The 20,043-nt window shown below is 37.3% G+C and overlaps 2 long non-coding RNA genes across 2 annotated transcripts in view; both read right to left on the reverse strand.

Annotated features, from left to right (window-relative positions):
• The window catches only part of LOC127467544 (uncharacterized), a 118,166-nt gene that overhangs the window by 80,165 nt on the left and 17,958 nt on the right, over positions 1–20,043 (reverse strand). The window lies entirely within an intron of this gene.
• LOC127467548 (uncharacterized) lies at positions 3,906–13,441 on the reverse strand. The gene is made up of 3 exons (XR_007903180.1): positions 13,357–13,441; positions 11,913–12,111; positions 3,906–4,113 (listed from the first exon to the last, which is right to left on the reverse strand). It is a non-coding gene; the product is annotated as an uncharacterized LOC127467548 (long non-coding RNA).

Genomic DNA, 20,043 nt, shown 5'->3' on the forward strand with positions numbered 1-20,043 from the left:
ATATTTTGCCTTTTCTAAATTAAGCCTGTGGTTCCTGTGAGAAATACAGCATAATTATATGCATAAAAAGCAATTATCTAATAATGTTTCATTTCTATCCCCTAAAATTTTTGATAGACAATAATCTCAAATAACAACTCGATTTTTTGAAAGAATATTTATGATTCTGCCATATTATTAGATCCATCTATGTCCCCGTACGCATTTGTATGACCTTCTACTACTGAAGTAAGTAGTTTATAACACACACCAGGAGAATTGATTTTTCCTTTTCTATAGGTGTGTATCTTAGAGAGGTATCCAGAAATTCAACTTCAATAACTATGGAGAAATTCAACTGTTCCTTGTGAAGAGAGAGCACTCAATGATTGAGACAGTCACAAACTAATGGAGAAACATACACATTTACTGGTCCTATGAACTGGTTATTGTTCTCTTCTCCCCTCCATTCTTGTGCTGAATTGCTGTTCCTCAAGCTGCTGAAGGTATCCCTTGGGAAGGGAAGTGAGGGAGCAAAGACACTGTTTCCTCTTTATCCATCTCTCCTCCATACTCTTCCAGACTGTCTTACTTTCCAACATACTTTACAGTCATTTCTTTTACAAGTTTACATTTCAGTGGCATTTCACTGCCCCAAAAATTGTTCATTTATGACCAAAGACTCAACAGTTTGGCAACCAGAAAGGTTTCTGTGCTATTGACAGTGATCATGGAGAGCAGCGAGTACAAAGTCTGTCTGAAACCAGAGGAAGTGCAGCTAAACCCAGTTACAGCCCAGAGGTGCAGCCAATGAATTATGCAAGTGTTTTACTTGTCCTGACAAAGCAAAAATATTAATGAACAACTATTTAGAATTTTCAATTTCAAGTTAATTATATGTAAAAATAGGAAAGAGGATTACTAGCTGGGTTCTTCAAGAAGCAAGGTAAATAATGAGTTTGTATACAAAACACTTCGATTAACAAAAACAGAGGGTGTTTCTCTCCTGCTGCATCTGGACAAGTGGATCTCAAAGAGAAACACAGAATAAGTTACTGACGTGGGATTTCCTAAGAATAATCAGTTGTTCTGAGAAGATTTTGGCTAACAATCCCCAGTTTCAGGTTTGCCATAAGGCATCTTCTGCTTAAAACTAAGAAGGACATAGCTCCTAGAATGCCTGATAGATATTTCATTCCCTAGAAAGAGGGTTGGGTAATGCAGAATTTTGACATTTTTATACACAATTTAATTATGGTACAGATAATTCAAAATTATGAACCTACGAATCTTCACTATGGAAAGTCTAGGAGGGCCAGGATCAATGGGGGAAAGTCATGAATTTAACAATCAACTGATTAATGAAGTGTAATCAAAAGGGATTTTTAAGAAGAACCAAAAAATTTACAAACCAAGGATTATGTACTGGTAAGAGACATGTCAGCTGATAACTAAGTACTACTTAACCAGAAGACACATCTACTACTTTTGAGTTTAAAAGTTTGCATGCATATAAGGTGCCATTCAAATATTTCAAACTCTTCTACTCACTCTTGAAAACTGATTAAAACAGGGACAATTTTTCATGCTCAATACAGTCATTTTTTGTCTAGTTCTTTTCTCAGACTTTGTTCTTAGCAAAAGTGAGATAAAAACCAAAGCAGCAAGGGTGTTGCAAAGTTCTCTGAATAGAGCTTTTCATCTCTAAAAAGTAATGGATACTTCTGAAAAGCAAATAATAAGCGAACTCATTATATATATCAATAGTGGTTTTGATTGATTAGTTGTTTCGGGTTGTTTTTTGGTTTGGGTTTTGTTTGGTTTTCTTTTAAACAAAACCCAAACCTTCAGACTAAGGGTCATCAATGCTCCTTTTCCTCTTCTGACTGGTGATTGAAAGCGTATTAGGGTCATGCCATATCAACAAAATTAATACAATCTACATACACAAATATTGATAGTGAGTTACAGACTTGACAACGCAAGGTCACAAAATTTAAACTGCCTTTACTTCTCACTTTCCAAGGTTCTGCTAAGAAACTTGTAAAGGTGCAGATCAGCAGCATTTATGGTAAGACAACCCTATAGCTAATTATTAGCAAATGAAAGGAGAATAAATTCAAGGCATTTTTGATGCCCAAGTCACATAAATACTGTGCGATTGTTTCAGTCTTGAAGAAATTGGATTTTCTGCTTCACAGGAAACATTGATACTTCATATTAGTTTCCATCAGTTATTGGAATAAATGGATACACATATATGTTAATATATACATAATTATATATTTATAGATCATAAATCTCAAATTGTACATAACAATGAAATTCAAAAAACATTTGATTGAAAAGAGGTGACTCATTAAGGTTGTCATGTGAAACCATTAATTTTTCAGAGTACAAAATATTTCTTTTTTATTTCTTTATTTCTGTTATTTCTTTTAATGTTCAATTTCAACTATATTGACTCCTTGGAGGTCTCAATCTCTGAGTATACTTGAGATCCTGAATAGACAACATTTGGGCATGTAGTTCCTTTTAATAGCTAACATCAAAGTCTGCCTTACAGTAGTTACCTTCTTTAACACCTCCAATATCTCTTTGAGACATCTATTCCAGATCCTCAGTGACAGCATTTCCAGTTTAAATTTATCCAAATAAATTATTGTCCTCAGTTTACGTTGTTATTTTTCCTGTCCTCATTTAAAGAGAACTTGGTCTTGCTTTAGCTCTGATAAATAAGGCATGTTTTCAGCCTTGCCTTGTAAAATAGCTTCTTCAATTTCTTGCTGATCTTTCTTTGCCCTTATTCCTGCCTAAAGCCATCACTCTTGTGCAAGCTGTCTTGAAAAACTACAGGCAGTATCTCAAACAAACTCCCAAGAGGGTTTCTCTCTAACAGAATCCTAATGCATCCCACCATCATATTTTGTATTTCCCTAAGGAAAATTTTGCTTTTGCTGACTCTTCAATTTCTATCATAGGGTGGTTACAGAAAATTGCTGTTCACCTCTAGTAACCTAAGAGATATGTAACTCTTCTCATGTCCTGCCTGGGAAACAGAAAAGGTTCTGCTGTGCAGGTTTTCTTGAAAGATAATCATGCATTTCATTGTTTGTTAGGCTTAACTCACAGTCTGCCAAAGGAGAGATCAGTTATTTTATAAATGCCTAAACACTGTATCATAGTAATACCATCAACCTATACAGCACTACTTGCTTGGGGGGGGGGGGGAATTACTTTAGCTATGTGCAGGCTCAGTCTGTGACACAGCACACCCAGGAGCCACACCAGATAACACCTTGCTCTGAACAGCCCATAACAATTCATTCCTCTTGCTGCAATTAATTTCTACTTAGAAAAAAAAAATAGGTCAAGTCCCCCAACTCCAAATATATAGAGAGTTCAGAAAACAGCACCTGGAAGCCGAAAGCTGAAATTAGGGTACATTCAGGGCACTCTCTGGAATCCTGAATAGTGAATTTCAGAGACTTCAGCCATCCTCTCTCAACCTCTGCTTGGAGGAGCAGGTCAAGAGAGGAGTCAGAGAAAAGAGGCATCATGTATAAGCCTGTATACCTGAGAAAAACTTCAGGCTCCTTATAGCAAACTGTCTTTGTTCCCAGCACTATTATATGGTCCAAGTGTAGAAAAGCTGCCTAAAAGTAAATGATGACAAATCCCAGTTCCTATCCCTTTATTCCCAAGAGCAGATAGTAGAAATAGATGTGAGCAATGAAATAATGAAACTTTTACTGGGTGGGCCAGGTACAATTTATGCTTCTCTATCTGTTTTGCGGTTTCCCCCCCCGTATTTCTGTTATTTTTCACTATAAATTTGAACACACACAAATTTGAACACACCCTATGCACCCAAAAAGTGGATTTCAGAAATCACAAAACTTCAGAACAAACCTTTCTTTCAAAGTCAGTTTGCAACTCTGGATGAGAATTTGTCAAACCATCCTAAAAATGTTTCTTTCAGGACCAACTCCTTGTAATTGCCTGAAGGGCAGAGGTAGAGTTCTTCAGTGGATCAGGTGTTTGAACACTCACACAGAAGCAGAAAGTCAGGGCTAATGGCTCTTCTGCTTGAGAACAGCTGATGTCACTCCTTTCAGGAGACCATTTTAAGCACTGTCACAGAAGATAAGAGAAAAAGTTGAGGGGATTGCTAGACATCTCTATTGCTTATCATCACTGCTTCGCTTAGGAAAGATAATTAAAATATTCACACCAGGAATGGTATCTTCTCATAGGAGTACACTTATTGTCCTGACCAGCAGACTAGAAAGTCATCCTACGATACCTTCAGATTATATAAGTGATTTATAAAAAATTAATTGCACCATTATATCTAAAGGCATACCTCTAAGTTCTCATAAGAGAGAGGACACTCAGTCCAGGCTATTCATTGTCTGATCAGAAGGAATTTCACCCAGGGGCTTGTACCAAAAATAAACATTTTGTTTTGTACCACACTGTCCTGGTCCCCAAAGCAATTCATGTTGCCATGTCACTTTTTCCCTACCTAGGACTGTAAAAGCTTTCAAATTCAGTCAGTCCAAAACTCTTCTTAAGCTTTCTAAAGTCCAGTTAACAGCCTGAAAAGCTATACAGTCCTTCTTTTTACCTTCCCTTCATCTTCTTTTTGTTCCATTCTTCACTCTCTCCTGTCACCTCCATCAAGACGTACTAAACACGTTAATAGAAAAGAGAAGAAAAGGAGATAAAAGAAAAATCAGAAGATTACTGGAAAAAGAAAAGCTGTGAACGGAGAGAAAAACAGAGAGAAAGTGGGAAGAGTTGAGAGGAAGGGTGAAATTAGGAGCAGTGTTTGATGAACAGGTTAGTAAGTTGGGGTTGTGGGAAGATGAACGAGTGACAGAAATGAAGACAACAGCGGAATAGATGACTCTGTGACAGCAAATGGACAGAAAACCTTTAAACACAGAAAAGTAACACAGGCAGAGTTAGCAACAAAGAAAGATTCTTAAATAATTTTCTTTTAAAATACCAGGTATATGGAATTTTAAATACAGCAGCTTATATATATATTTAGTTGTAAGGCAGATGGGATCAGGGGAAATCAGCAATGACCTTCACAGTTGGACACCATACCAACGATGTTTTTTAACACCGTATATCCATGGAGTTTTACACTGTCAAGCACGAAACCTGAATACTTTAAGGACTGAAAGCTTTGCAGAGCACGTGTTCTATCTGGTTCACTCACTACTGCTCCTTTGGGAGTGTAGGTGCTGCTTGCTGGGACAGATGATCTCACAGTCACCTTGCAGAGACAACGATTTTCTGATGATATTTCTCCTGCTCTCAGAAAACTAATATATTGACTATCCCTGGGAAAAGGAGCAAGAAATTGATCTTTACAGCAGTAGGTGGCTTCACTGGCAGACACCAGTGGTGTCTCCTTTGATGATTTTGAAGAATCCCACGGACAGGATCCCAAAGCTGGTTCCCTTAGCAACCACAGATGATGCATGACTGTATTATGTTTGATTCTCCAAACATCATTTCGGCTCCTCCCTGAGATTTAGTTCTTGTTTGTTTGTCAAGCCTGTGTCTCTGAAAAGCATGTTCCAGTGAAAGACTCTGAAAATTAATCCTCCACATATTTCTGAGTAAAAACATGTCCTTCCACTCATAGAGATTTAAACTTTTAATCAAGCAAATGAGATTGGGCCCCTCTCCAGATTTCAGTGCCAGGACAACTAAAGTTATTCCCAGGAGGAATAGAAGAGAATTTGTCACAAGAACAAAAGATTTCCACTGCAGCCCATTGGTGGAGGTGACCAGCTCGGGAAGGAACAACAGCTTAATACTGATATTCTGTTAAGTGGGGAATGGAATATAGACAGTATGGTTTTGCAATTTGGGTTAAAGAACCAAGCAGAGAATCTGCTCAGGGTATGCTTTAGGCCATGGAATATGGGACCCAATTAGCAATTAAGAGGGAATTGTGATAAAAAGAGAATATAAATATTAATGAATATCAGATAACCCTCCAGGATACAAATAACTAACTATATGATCCTGGAGGAGGATTATTTCACAGAAGTAAACAATTTTAATGCAATGAAATTGCATTTGCAAATGTGCAACAGAGGGCTGTGTTAAAGTGTGACATAGAGTACACTCTACCATTCATAACACAGAGGCAAATGTTACAAGGCAGAGGTAGAGGATGGGCAATATTAATAACTGACCAACCCTGACTTCCAAGATAATGAAAGACAGTATAGATGAATTCAAGTACTCACTCACACCTAGAGGCTTTGACATGGCATTTTAGAGAATGCAGAAAGAAGGAAATATCTTTAGAGAAGCACAATTCTGTAGACATGTTTTTCATTTTTGAGGCTTTTGTTGGTTCCCCCCCTCCCTGTTACAAACACCTGAATTAGCTTATTCTAGGCCTGATGCCTCCCACGTGGCTGAGGACTTTCTTTGCCAAGAGGGCACACTGTAGTCTCCTGGTCAGCATGGGATGCACCACAATACCAATATAATTTTCAGCAAACCAGCATCCAGCCTGCAATTAATTGGGTCATCTGATTATCCCTCCCCAGGTGCAGGACCTGTTGCAATTTGTGAGGAAACACCTCTGCCCATTCCTCCACCTGTAAAGGCTCCTCTGGAGGGCTGCAAAACCATCTGGTAGATCTACCAAGAATTCCTCTCAATTTAGGGTCATCTGCAAGCTTGCTTCCTTAGCCTTCCTTTTGTTGCTGATATAACTATGGAAGTCCTTCTGATCAACCTTCATGTTTCTTGCCAGATTGAACTTCAGGTGGATATCATCTTTCCTAGCCTGTCCATCCACATTAACACAATGTCTGTACTTCTGTGCCACTTAACACCAACTCCATCTCTCATATCCTTACTATCCTTTCTTTTTATATTGAATTTTTCAGGAGCTTTTCGTTCATTCCTGTAGGTCTCCTCAGACCTTTGCCTGGCTTCCTGTACATGGCAGACAATTCTTGAGCCTGGAGGATGTGATCTGAGAAAATCAACCAGCTCTCCTACTCTACTCTTGTTCTCCACAGAACCATATCCTACAGAACCCTTCCAAGTTCACCCGAAACAGGCCCAAATCTGTTCTCCTGAAGGACAACACTGAGTCCTGCTTTTCGCCTTCTTTCTTCCTTTCATGATCCTGACCTCTTCCTCTAGCAGCCAAGGCCGCTGCACCAAACCATCAAATCCCTAAACAATTCTTTTCATAACATTCTGAACCTCCAGTTGGTAATTCTGTGAAGGGGTAGCAACACTTTGACTCATGAGACCCCATTGTTAGCAAGGCTGGACTTCTTAAGAAAACACATTGCTCAAAATTTCCTGTTGCTCTGTTCAGAGGCCAAACTCCATGCAAGTTAAGGTACTCCCCTGATGAAGTAAAATATAATCCTGAGGTTTAGATACTTCATTAGTCAGTGGTTTTATCCTTATCTGTGTGTTTAACAAGTATTGAAGGTCTTTTCTTCCATGAATTTCTCTAATTGCTTTTAAACCAATTTATACTTTGGCATCCACAACATCCTTTGGCACAGAATTCTACAGCTTAATTAAGCATGGTTTGAAGCAGCACTTCCTTTTGTTCCTTTTAAAACCTCTCATTATTTCATTTTACACTTTCCAGTTCTTGTTTTATAATGAATCACGAATAATCATTCTCCATAATCTCTTTCATGATTTTTGACACAGTTATTTAAATATGCCCCCTCAGATCTTTATCCAAGCTAAATACTACTTCTTCTATCTATCTTTATTCACTCTTTATAGTCTCACTTACAGCTCTTCTATGCCTCTAGTAATCTTCATATCCTTTCTTTCTACCTTTTCCAAATTATTATATTATTTTTGAAACGAGGGGATCAGAACATGTAACCTCCAAGATTTAAACCCCTCAGAAAGATATATATGTCAAATTACAGCAGTGATTCTTGGTTTTCCCTTTCATTTCATCCAATCCAAAAAAATCCTTAATTTTTTAGAGTCACTAGGGCCTTTTTCCTTGAGTGGTGAAGGTTAATACAGAGTTTCTCAATGATTTAGGAACTAAGGTAGTCTCTCCTTTATCTGCTCTGATTTCCACCTTCCCTGAATTTCATCTGCAATGTTTTACTTAGTCATTAAGATATCAAGATAGTGAAAACATTCTGCAGGTCCTCAAAATTGGTTTTGTTTTTATTCTGCTATACAATTTTTTATTATCTAAGTTTTGCCACCTAATATTTCATCACTCTTCCCAACAATTTATTAAAAGGTTGAGGAGGACTTTTAGCTTACTTCTATTTATTTGTTGAGTAGGAATCATTTTGAACTGTTCATCTGTTCTCATGTACTGTCTTTTAGTCTTTATAATAACTAGATTTTATCACTGGCTGCACAACTCTATTTAGAGAAAGCCCCTCCTTTCTATATGGTCTCTCTTTTGGTTTTTTTCTTTTTTTAAAATGTCAGGTAACTTCTTATAAAATGCAAACTTTCTTTCCTATATCATTCTTTTTTTTCTGGAAACTTCTCTCAGGAGTTTTATCTCCTCTTTAACTTTATAAAGTTTGTGTCCAGAAACCTCTCTCCTGTCTCTTCTCATCTCACTGATACATCGAGTCATGGCAACTACCTCCTGCTCAAGAGGAAGTAATCATGTGGTCCTCAGTAAACCTGAGGGTATATATAGAAACTAATAATCAAATCTACCCACAGCCATAATGTGATTCACAGTTAAACTCTTACTCTGCCACCAGGTATCCTCAGTACAAATGCCACAAAACTGTCATCCACTGTAAACAATCACTGCACCATCCTTCTTTGGCTTGGTGCTATATCTGCTCAGCTTTTCTCTGTTGCTATCAGCTCAGTGGTTCAAGTGTGCTATGATGTAATCCTGTATGCTGAAAACATTCCCACTGCTTTTCTTGGGCTCCTGTAGGTGAACCATGCTGGCACAAGAATCAATATTTTGTGAAGACCACTTCATGTGCCTGATGCCTTTCACAGAATCACAGAATCGTTTTGGTTGGAAAGGACCTTCAAGAGCATCAGGTCCAACCTTTGACCAATCACCACCTTGTTAACTACACCAGAGCACTCGGCCACATCCAGTCACTTCTTGAACACCACCAGGGATAGTGACTCTACCACTTCCCTGGCAGCCCATTTCAGCGCCTGACAACCCTTTCCATGACAAAATTCTTCCTGATGTCGAACCTGAACTTCCGCTGGCACAGCTTGAGGCCATGTCCTCTTGTCCTGTCGCTGGTTGCCCGAGAGAAGAATCCAACCCTCACCTTGCTACAACCTCTTTCCAATCCACAGACACACATACTTTTTTTCAAATACTATGTGGACTTTCTTCTAGATTTCAATTTGGAGAGAGACGGAGGAAGAACTGGCTGAAAACCATAGGTTGTTACTTTTTTATTCTTCTTTTAAACCACCAAGTTCCACCTTTCTTCTGCCTGCTCCTCTCCCTCCAAAGGTTAGTACATCTGAACTCCACAAGTTTCTCCTCTTCAACTCTCCTAAACCTTGGCTTCCTCCATTTTACAGTGTTATTAGAGCTGGGGTTTAACAGTTCATGAGCTTCCTCACCAGCAGACTTCATAGTCACTCTGCTAACTAAGACTTGTGGTTGCAGCTATGAGACAATATGAATCTTTTGTTCATTCACTCGTGGACAGGGAATTAAGACTAAATATATAGTATAGAATACACTTGGCAATGATTTATCCTTAATACAGAACCGGAGGTATGATCAGGTACAAATCCCTGCATTTTACTATAAGGTGAGTAAACAAAGTTTTGAATGCATGCTGAAGTACTTGTTTCACTTCAATACTGAAGAAACTTTAAATGTTAGAAAACAAAATTTCATTATGTTAACCAGCATCTCAATTTCATCCCAAATACCAGCTATATCTTGATTCATCACTGCAGCAATGCACTCCCAGAAGAGCTGTCACAAAGACAGAAAATGAATAAGTGAGTATCTTTGCTGTTATGTGTTGTTGCTACTGCTGCCCCACTCCATAAGGGAAGAAATCAAAGCACAGAAGAGAGAGCTTATTAATTCCTACTCCTAATCCCTTTCATCATAAACCACCCTTTTTCATGCATTGTATAACCTTTGTCCTATAGAGTTTACACAGTTAACTCCTAGAGCATATAAATATGGAGAAGTCATATCACTGCACCAGAAGTCATCAAATGAGTTTCAAATAACTTGAACAGAAGATTTGTATTTTTCCATTCCTAGTGGCTTTGTCAATTTGCATTTTCATTCTCATCTGTCATTTTTGTTCCTCTACTGACTTTTAAAATCAACATTTTGCTTCCCTTTGTCTTGAACTTGTTCCAGACTAAATAAGGAAACACACTTGATCTATGCCATGCATAATATATAGGGCTCATAAACATCGACATTTCAAGTTTTCAAAGTTGCAGTCAAGCAAAGAGAGCTCTTCAAATATCTGCTTTGACATCCTTTCTCATTCTCAGCAACAGCACACAGTCTGACAGGCTCAATACACATGAACACCTATTTCAGACTAAAGGGAGAAGATTTAAAAAACTAATTTCATCTATATCAGAAAAAAATTGAAATTTAGACAGAGCTCTGCAGAATATACTCCATGTTGCTAGTTCTTTAATTCCATCAAAATGGAAACTACTTTGAAGTAAATTGTGTTTGCAAAGAAAATACTATATAGTTCAAAACAAAATTTAAAATCGGCATTATAGAATCCATTGAAGGACAGGTGCTGACAAAGAGTAGCATTGTAAGTAGCATTCTCTTCATCTTGATTTTAGCATTTTATGTATCATTATTTTTTAATAGGTTCTGTGCATGTTGCTGCTAAAAAATTAATAGAGATTTGCAGCTAGTTTCTCTTCGCTTACCTAATCCATAGTAGGATATCTGACATTAAATTGATTTCAAATCCTGAAACCAATACTACAATAAATACAAAGCAACAATTTGTAAGACAACGGTAACTTCTTCATTGCACTTGCCTGGTACTCACCTTTAAATTAAATTGAGATCCACTAAGAAGGATTATTTTGTTTGGTAAAGGTAATGAGAAAACCAAACAACTTCGGCTATGGTGGTGAGAGATAGAGACCTTATTAATGAATAACCAATAGTGAAAAAAAATTAAAGAGAAATGTTTGCATAGCTGCTGTCTCAGCCAAGTTCAGTAATCCTTTTCCTTTCTATCTTACTCGAGAATTACATGCTAGCTGACTCATTGCATGAAGAAGAGTAACAGTAAAATTGTGTTTTGGGCAAACAAGATTAAAAGCTAGCAATTGTATTTCACAGTGAAAGAGGATTAGACGTTGTAGGAATTATTTTCAAACAAGTTATATGGACTCCTGGTTGCACTGAGATGTTGTTGCATGTATACATTATACATATAAAACTAATTAAAGCTGTTTATTAGTTGTCAGTTGCTCATTTCCATTAGTAAGCCATTGAACAAAGCAAAAAGTAATTTGGAAGCTTATTGCAGGTATAAAACTGAACAATCCTCTTTTGGTTTAGAATTCAGAGATGAAGTATTTTTACCTGAATCAACAACTTATCACAGCAAAAACATGGAATGAGTGCATAATCTTGTACCAACATATTAGAATATCAGAGTAATTCCATTGAAAGTCATAAAACCAGACTTTTTACAAGTTCTTCCACTCTTCTACAAAGTCATACCGAAAACAAAGTTATTTACTAGGAGAATTTATGGCAGCTATTCTACTTGTCACTCATCTATAATAGCCCTTTTACAGCTGGTGAGCCTTCAACATAACCATTTTTATCCTCCACCTTTCCCTTCTATTTTCCTTCCAAAATAGCTAAACCAGACATACAATAACAGACCAAAATGTATTAAAGAATAAGTACATACCAGAATAAGGTCCAATAAAAGGACATATCATCTTAGAAGGATTATCAAGCATTCATTTAATAGTTCAGAGTTTTCAACAGACTCCCTCCTATGTACTGTGAGAGAATCCAAAAAGATCCTCAGGAGGCCTGCAGTAGTAATGATGGTTGAAGGCTAAAGGGACCAAGAGAGAAATTGTGGCAACCTTTTCTCTACTGAACTAAAAAGGACAAGAGAGAAAAAGAAGGAAAAAAAGAAAAAAAAAGGAGGAGAAATTATATCCTCATTGAATTTCTGGATATTTCTGTCTGTTTTAATTCAAAATACGCACATAACTTGAAGACTCTCTCAATGAAGTATTTTATTCCAGATTACTGAAGACAGAAGGCAACTTGTTGAAAGAAAAAGATGATTGAGTTTTCTGCAGTTAAGTTTCCCATTTCTGCCAACCTTGTATTGACTCTGAAAGTACTATTATGTATGTTTCCAGCAGTCTCTCAGCCAGTCGTCTAGCAGTGAAATTAGGCAGACTACTAAAACAAAAAAGTTGATAAACTAAATAATGAAAGGGAAATTATTTAATTCTGTGCTTGAAAATGTGATTATTTTTAGATGACTTAGAATATTTTTTAAAACAAATGTAATAGCAACACCCTTAATTCATGCCTATGGCACAATTCAAATCGTATTTTCTTTCTTCTTATCAAGGATTCATTAAATCTTTGATCAGGTGAGGTAATTATTTCAGGTAGCTTTCCTCAGACACAACAGAAAATTAAGCAACTGATAAAAGAATTAGTTCTTTATGGTTAAAGACCGACTTCTGAAGACAGTCAAAAGGAAGCCCACAATCTGAAATCTACTTGAGACCTTTCCAATTGAGAACTGGTTAAATAGGTACAATATCCAAAAGACATGCACATTCTCCTCTGTCCAGATTTGTTTCGGTGGTTACAGCATACTGCAGTTAAAAATTTAGTGCAGCCAGAATGCCTCTTAAATAATAAATAGGGAACACCTTCCTAACAAGAGGAAGGTTGTGTTGTCCTGTCTCTTTTCTAAGTGAATGACTCACATTTTGAGTTTCCTTTGCTCACAGTATCCACATATCTAGACGTCTAAACACAGTTACAACTCGGATGTCTAAGGTTCAAGGGTGCATCCTGCAGAAGTTCAGTGAGAAATAGCATAAGAGATTTACCACTTCAGTGCATGCTATTTTAATTACTTCCCTAAAAAAGCCCCAAATGTAATGGGAATGCATTTGTTTAAACTCTTAAGAGTGTATAAAAACCCACAGATCCTTATTTCGGAAAGCACTGAAGAACTGCATTACAGTACCTAAATAATGTAAAAGTACGTGGTCAGTACATGAGAAAAATGCAAGCCCTCACAGTTCAGTCTTTTGTCTTTATTTCCATGATCTTTTCTTTGCAAAAGAAAAACAATTACAGCCAAAAATTACCTCATGAAACAGAGTTGGAAGTCCACACTGCAACTGTACTGTTTGTAATGAGACAGTTCAAGTTCTGTCCAGTTCTTTACATCATATTTCACATGTTTTACCTGGAAAGGACACCAGAAGAAGTCTTTGGATCAAAAGAATAATTCCAAAAGCACAGAACTGCACCAAGAAACATCATGCTTAACTGAACTAATAATTTAGAACTTTAGGTACACTCTGGGGATAAATCATTAAATATGTTTAAAAAATTTAAAACAAAACTTAACTACAAAGTCATCTGCTGATGATCACAGCACAAAGTGAGACGCTAAGAGGAACACTGAGAGAAGCAACAAATTTTTCTATTTTCTTGCTCTTCAGCATCCAGAAGGATCCTGGGATACCTATTCCAAACAACTATTCATGAGCAACTAAAAGATACTATAGGAATGAGAGTCAAGATTAACTTTTTTTTCTACAGTATCTTAACAAGTCTTATAAATAAAAAGTACCTTGACACTACATCTCTTCAGTGTAGCAAGACTTTTGACAGTCTTGTGATATTCTGAGAAACGAGTTGGCTAAACCACTGTCAATTAAACAGTTTTAAAATAGGTTCATATCTGCGGAAAACTCATCACCAGAGTAGTTAGCAAAAGTTCACAGTAAAAATAAAACAAAGCAAAAAAAAATAAAATGTGATGAAATCAGCCAAGCATCATCCTATGTTCAGTACTTCTCTATACTTTCATTAATGAACTAGATAATGAAAGACTTTCCTTGAATTTGAAAGCAATATGAATAAGGGAGGTAGGAGAAAGGTGCACAATGTGCTTTTTGTGCTGCCAGGAAGGATGTGATTTAAAAAATTCTCTTGACTAATTGAAGCTATACCCTGAATTATGTATAGGATGTAATTCCGTAATGGGGAGAGAAAATTGTTATTAGGTAAGAATAATCAGCTGTGCAAATACAAGCACTTAGCAATGAGATAGCAGGTCTACAGAAAAAGATGTGTGGGTTATAAAAGGAGATTTATTTGAAGATTGGGGAGACACAGTAACCGTACCCAATATGTGCTAAAAGTTTCCATAATAAGGAGACATCATATTTGCTCCACGTTCACTCAAAATGGGACAAGAAGTAATCAAATGAAACTGTATTAAGTGACTTCAATTTCAGATGTTAGTTGAAAAAAAATCTAAAAGTAAAAATTAACTTAGGCCTTCCTGAATTTCATGCTACTGGTAATTTTTAAGAACAAAATAGATAAGATAAGTGTGGATTTGATCTTGCCTTGGAGGAGTGAGTCAGGGTCAATGACTTCTTGAGGTAACTCTGAGCCTTATCTTCTATGATTATCAGCTAATCTCTCTGTCCTCAGCCCTGCACATTTCCGCTGGAGGGAACTCAATCTTTCCTCTCATTGCAATCTTTTCCCTAGCTACAAACATGCAATGTGCTGAAATATGAGTTTCTAATGCCCTGTTTATGTTATTTGTCCTTCTGGTGCATATTTAATAGCCACTGCCACTAATAGTCTGAAACAACATCTAATTATTACAATCTCATGAGAGACAAATGCCAAGAACTTTACCAGCTTTAAGTTTTGGATCAGCAAAGAGCTGCCATTCTTTCTTCCATCATTTTTATTTTTGTAAAGTATTAGATAATATTCTCCTGCCTCACTTGATGTATGTCATCAACTGCAAAATCAGAGCTAACTGCAGTTTTCATACCCTGGAAACCAGCATGTCAGGAACTGAGCTGCAGTCATCAGTTAAATTAGCTCCAAACATGCTGGGCTGCTATGCTCTCATATTATTAATTTTTCATAACCAGAAGTTGTTTCACAGAATACAAGCCATGCTAACTTAAAACAACAATCTCTTCTTATTCTGTCTTAAGATTTTGCATTGGTAGCTTGCATCCTCCACTACTTGGAACAACACAAAGACAGGGTTAAAATTAGTTTACATAGGAGAGCTCTCTATGCCACTCAGCCAGGTCTTCTTGAAGGGAAATTGAATGGTATGACATGACTTCTACTCTGCTGATCACATCAACTATTGTCATACATACTCACTAGTGAAAAAAAAATTTATGCTTAATTATGGACATGCGAATCAAGACCATAGTTAAAAGATAAATAACTTCTGCACTTCATGCTAAGAATGCAAGGCCAAGCACATCCTCTTTTTTGTTAGCTAAAGTGTGGCTAGCAGGCACAGAGAAGTGATTCTCCCCTTCTGCTTGTCCTGTATTTCATTTGAGACTGTCCAGCATGTGAAAGACACGGACATACTGGAGCACATTCATCGGAAGACCACCAAGACAAGTGGATACTACATCTCATGATGTACAAAGAAAGGTACAAAACTGAAAATTTTAATCTTGAAGAGACTCAGGAAAGAGCTTATTTCTCCCTAGAACTCCCCACAACTTGAGCTGTTGTAAAGGAGCATCCAGACGTGCCTCAGAGTTACGTACTGAAAAGAAAGGAGGCAACGGGCACAAGTGGGAATAACTTTTTTCACTATGAGAATGGTTGAAAAATTACAGCATCATAGAATGATTTGGTTGGAAGGTGTGTCAGGATAGACCCACCCTGATAAGACCTAAAATCTAACCATGCTATCATGCAAGTTATCATGCAAGATCAATTGCTGCAGCCAGGGTGTTGTCTTGGTGCTAATTATGCTAAAAGCATCCTGGTTCATCAAACTTTGAATACACATCTTGCTTTTTGAAGTCTGATCTGAGAGATAAGCTGATAGTTGGCCTGTAAAGGTGTGACTAGCAGTCAATCACTTTACACTATAAAAGTCCAGTCCCCTCTCATGCAGTCAGGTTCTTCTGACATAACCCTTCTTGGGGTGTATATGTGGAGATTCTTCCCTTGGCTGGGGATGCCCCCCAAGGATACTCCTCGAGGTTGAGAAAAAGAGATCTCCCCACAAGTGTTGGTATGGGTGAGTTACATCACATCTCCACTTAATAATTATTTCTTTTTGCTAGCTTTAATATAACTGCTTCAATAATTGCTTTGTTACAGTGCACTATACTACTTTATGCTATGGTATACTCTACTAGTAGATTTTTAGCATTTATGTTGTGTAGTAAATAGTTCTGATTAGGATCTTTCATCTGTTCACCTGCTTGTTAATTTGTCATAGTAAGTGACTCATTTATACAAATATATCTGTTTTGCCAGCATCAAAACCGGCAGGACAAAGTGGTTTAACCACACCTCCATAATTCCTTTCAATTCAAACAGTTAACACAGTCCGAGGCTAAGACAGGATTCAGTCACACCTAAACCTTTCTCTGAGAGGGAGTTCTTTCTCTCCCTTGAGACTCAACAGCAGAGCTTCTTAATAACTTTGTGTAAGCCTTCCACTCCCATCCACAACAGAAGGGACTATAGACTTCATCTAGATCCAACCCCTTGCCATGGGCAGGGACACCTTCCACTAGACCAGGTTGCTCCAAGCCCCATCCAGCCTGGCCTTCAACACTTCCAGGGATGGGACAGCCACAGCTTCTCTGGGCAACCTGTGCCAGGGCCTCACCACCCTCACAGGGAAGAATTTCTTCCTAATATCTAATCTAAACCTGCTCTCTTTCAGTTCAAAGCCACTCCCCCTTGTCCTGTCTCTACAGTCCCTTTTCCTTGCAAACAGTCCCTCTCCAGCTCTGTTGTAGTCCCCTTCAGATACTGGAAGGCCGCAATAGGATCGATCTCCCTGGAGCCTTCTCTTCTCCAGGCTGAACAACCCCACTCTCTCAGCCTGTCTTCACAGAACAGGTGCAGAATGGCAGAATTTGCCCAGAGACACTGTGAAAACTCCATTCATGTAGATTCTTAAAGTTCAACAGGACAAAACTTGATTAACATGGGCCTGCTGAGCAGAGATGTGGACTAGAAACCTCTGAAGGTCCCTTCTGATCTACATTTTTCTTTGATTCTACGGTGTATTACGTGTTTTTATTATATGTAATAAACCAGTCAAATTTGTTGTGTGGTTTATCTCCCTGAAGTCTTGTGAAAAGACTTTCACAACTATGTTTAGTACAAATGCTTCGTTTTTCACTATTCATCTTCAAAAAAATAGTTTGTCGTTTAGCTATGCCAGCTGAAAACCTGTTCTACTAAAGGGCTATAAGGCAAATAAATGCACTTCAAAATGCCTTCTTTCCTAGATTATTCCTGTCTTTTCAAGGCTTTCTGCCATGTAGATGATTTGTGAGCAACCTATTTCTCCTTTTTGCCTCTGCATAAGATTAAATACCTTAGATTAGGGTGAAAACATTTGTTGTAAGAACTAGTTGTCTTCAACTCTCTTGAGAATGAAGAAAGAGAATAGATGTCTTCAAATAAGCTTTGTTAATGTCAATTCTATTACTGACAAACAATGAAAGGTGGGAATACCAGCTTGAAGGAATTTGTGTTTTTTAAGACACTCTCAACCTTGTGACATTATTCATCAGTCTTTCCTGAAAATGTATAATTACAACTAAATAGTACTGAATCTAAAAGGTTAAATCTAATGACTGAGAAAAGTTATTCTCTGGTTTACAAGGTTTGACCTTTCAAAAATATTTCTACAGCACAATGCAAAACAATATATATAAATAGAACTTATACCATTTCTCCAGAGAATTACTTGCACAATACAAAATAAATAGTGTGTTTAAAGAGAAAATTGAATTTATTTTATATATATATATATATAATTGTGAGATGAAAATACACTAAATAAGCCACTGTAGTACAAAGTTGCTGAAGATTTTATGTGCTCTAAATTAGAAAATGTTTATGCAACATTCAATTTCAGTTTTCTATTCACATTTTAAAATATAAACATTTGTCAGTGTTACAGCATTAAATTGCCTTTTTCACAGCTCTGGAAATAACAACGTAATGTTTCTCATCTTTTTGAATATCATTCACTGCTTTGGGATTCTTGCCTATCACACCTGGTTTTTAGTTGTTTAAAAATCTAAGATATGCAGATGAGAATGCATGCAGAAATTAAGTAATTCTGCATATTTTTTGGGAAGGAAATTACAGAAACAATTTTCCATCAGCAAAATTTTGGAGATGGTGCAGTTTGCAATGAAGCTAATTTACTAAACATGCCTGCAGATCTCAGGCATCCTTAACTACAATTCACTGGTAACAGATTTTTACTTCAAAGCTCAACTTAACCCACTGAAATTTGTAGCACTTTCTAAATTGGATTTCCCAAGAAACCAAATGGATTTAATTGCATGTCTCCCACTGAAGCAAGAATGGAACTGTGCTAAAAGAACAAACCCATAAAATATATTATCAAACTTTGTGATGTAGACAGATACCTTTAAAAACTGTTTGAGAGAGACTGTAGGCCCTCCTGTAAGCTGTACAAAGGACTAGGTTTCCCAAGAAGGCAGGTGTAATAAGGGACTGCTACTCTCTAACCTAAAAATTCAGATTCTCCAAGCTTTGAGGAGCTGCCATGTAACCTTAGAAATATCTGAAATCTAGCTTTGCAAACATAATAAAATGGCCAAAGTGCATAAATTGTCTGTTTCTTGACAAGTGCAGCATGGTCTAGCTAGTCACCTAAATGGGAGGGAATCACATGATAGAAAAATACCACCCCCTGCAAAACTGCTCTGAAACAGAGGAAACTCAAGAAAAGAGGAATTAAATTATATCAGATTTGACAGAAGTATTTACTTCAGAAACTTATTGGAAATGCTCTGTATTTCCACATCATAAAGCAAGTTAAATCATCATTTTAAACTCCTACATCCAAAGACCAGAATAGTAAACTCCAGGGCAAAACACTCACACACAGGCGAAAGTTGGAGAGTTGTTTCACATCACTCAAAGCAACCTCTCCATATGACTAAGAAACAGCCCAGAGATATTCCAAAGGGATCTTTCTCTCTTACACAGTGTCTTCATCCACTGTTGTGACCTGAGGACACAGGACCAGTAAAAAGAGTTGGCTCAGTACATAAAGTAATTATTTTGAACAAGAACCTCTTTCAAAGAAGTACTTCACACATGCCCATCTACCTGCCACATACATAATTTTAGTCCAATCTCTAAGTCACTCCAAATTCAGCCTTCAGGTTCTGAACACAATTTAGGCATTCATTTTTCCCATTTTCTCTTTCTGGAAGCTGAAACCCTTCAAGTTAGGATTTTGCTGGATGGAAGAAGCAGTAGCTCCTTGTGCTTTTTAACATGGTTGAATTTCATTTACTAATTCCCAGGAGAACTGTGTAGCTGCACAGCATGTATGAATGCAGCACTTCTTAACAGTTGTTTTTAGACATGAGATGGTCTATATGCAATAACAAACCCTAAATTCTTTCATTTCCTTAGCAATGCACTTATGTAAGCTCCAGTGGTGTAGAAAAACCTTTCTCAATCTTCACTTCTCCTGAATCATGAAATTACTTTATCCAGCAGAGCTGTGCAATGCTACATTTTAAGCAGGGTCCATAATACTTCCAACAGCATTGTGAGTAATAGGAGAGCCTTGGAAACTTTTCACGTATTGCTGCCCCATTTGAGTTTCCACCCTTCCAGAGTGTAACACTGAACCTTCTTTGTTGTTGCTGGTGAATACTTTGGGAATTTTCCACCTCTGCAGCTCTAACCTTTAAAATGAGTTTGCAGCAAACTCCCTCCTCATCCCACCCAACACC

This window comes from Manacus candei, unplaced genomic scaffold (genome assembly GCF_025592945.1).
Source record: "Manacus candei isolate 608988 ecotype Guabito, Panama unplaced genomic scaffold, ASM2559294v1 h1tg000014l, whole genome shotgun sequence".
NCBI classification, from domain to species: Eukaryota; Metazoa; Chordata; class Aves; order Passeriformes; family Pipridae; genus Manacus; species Manacus candei.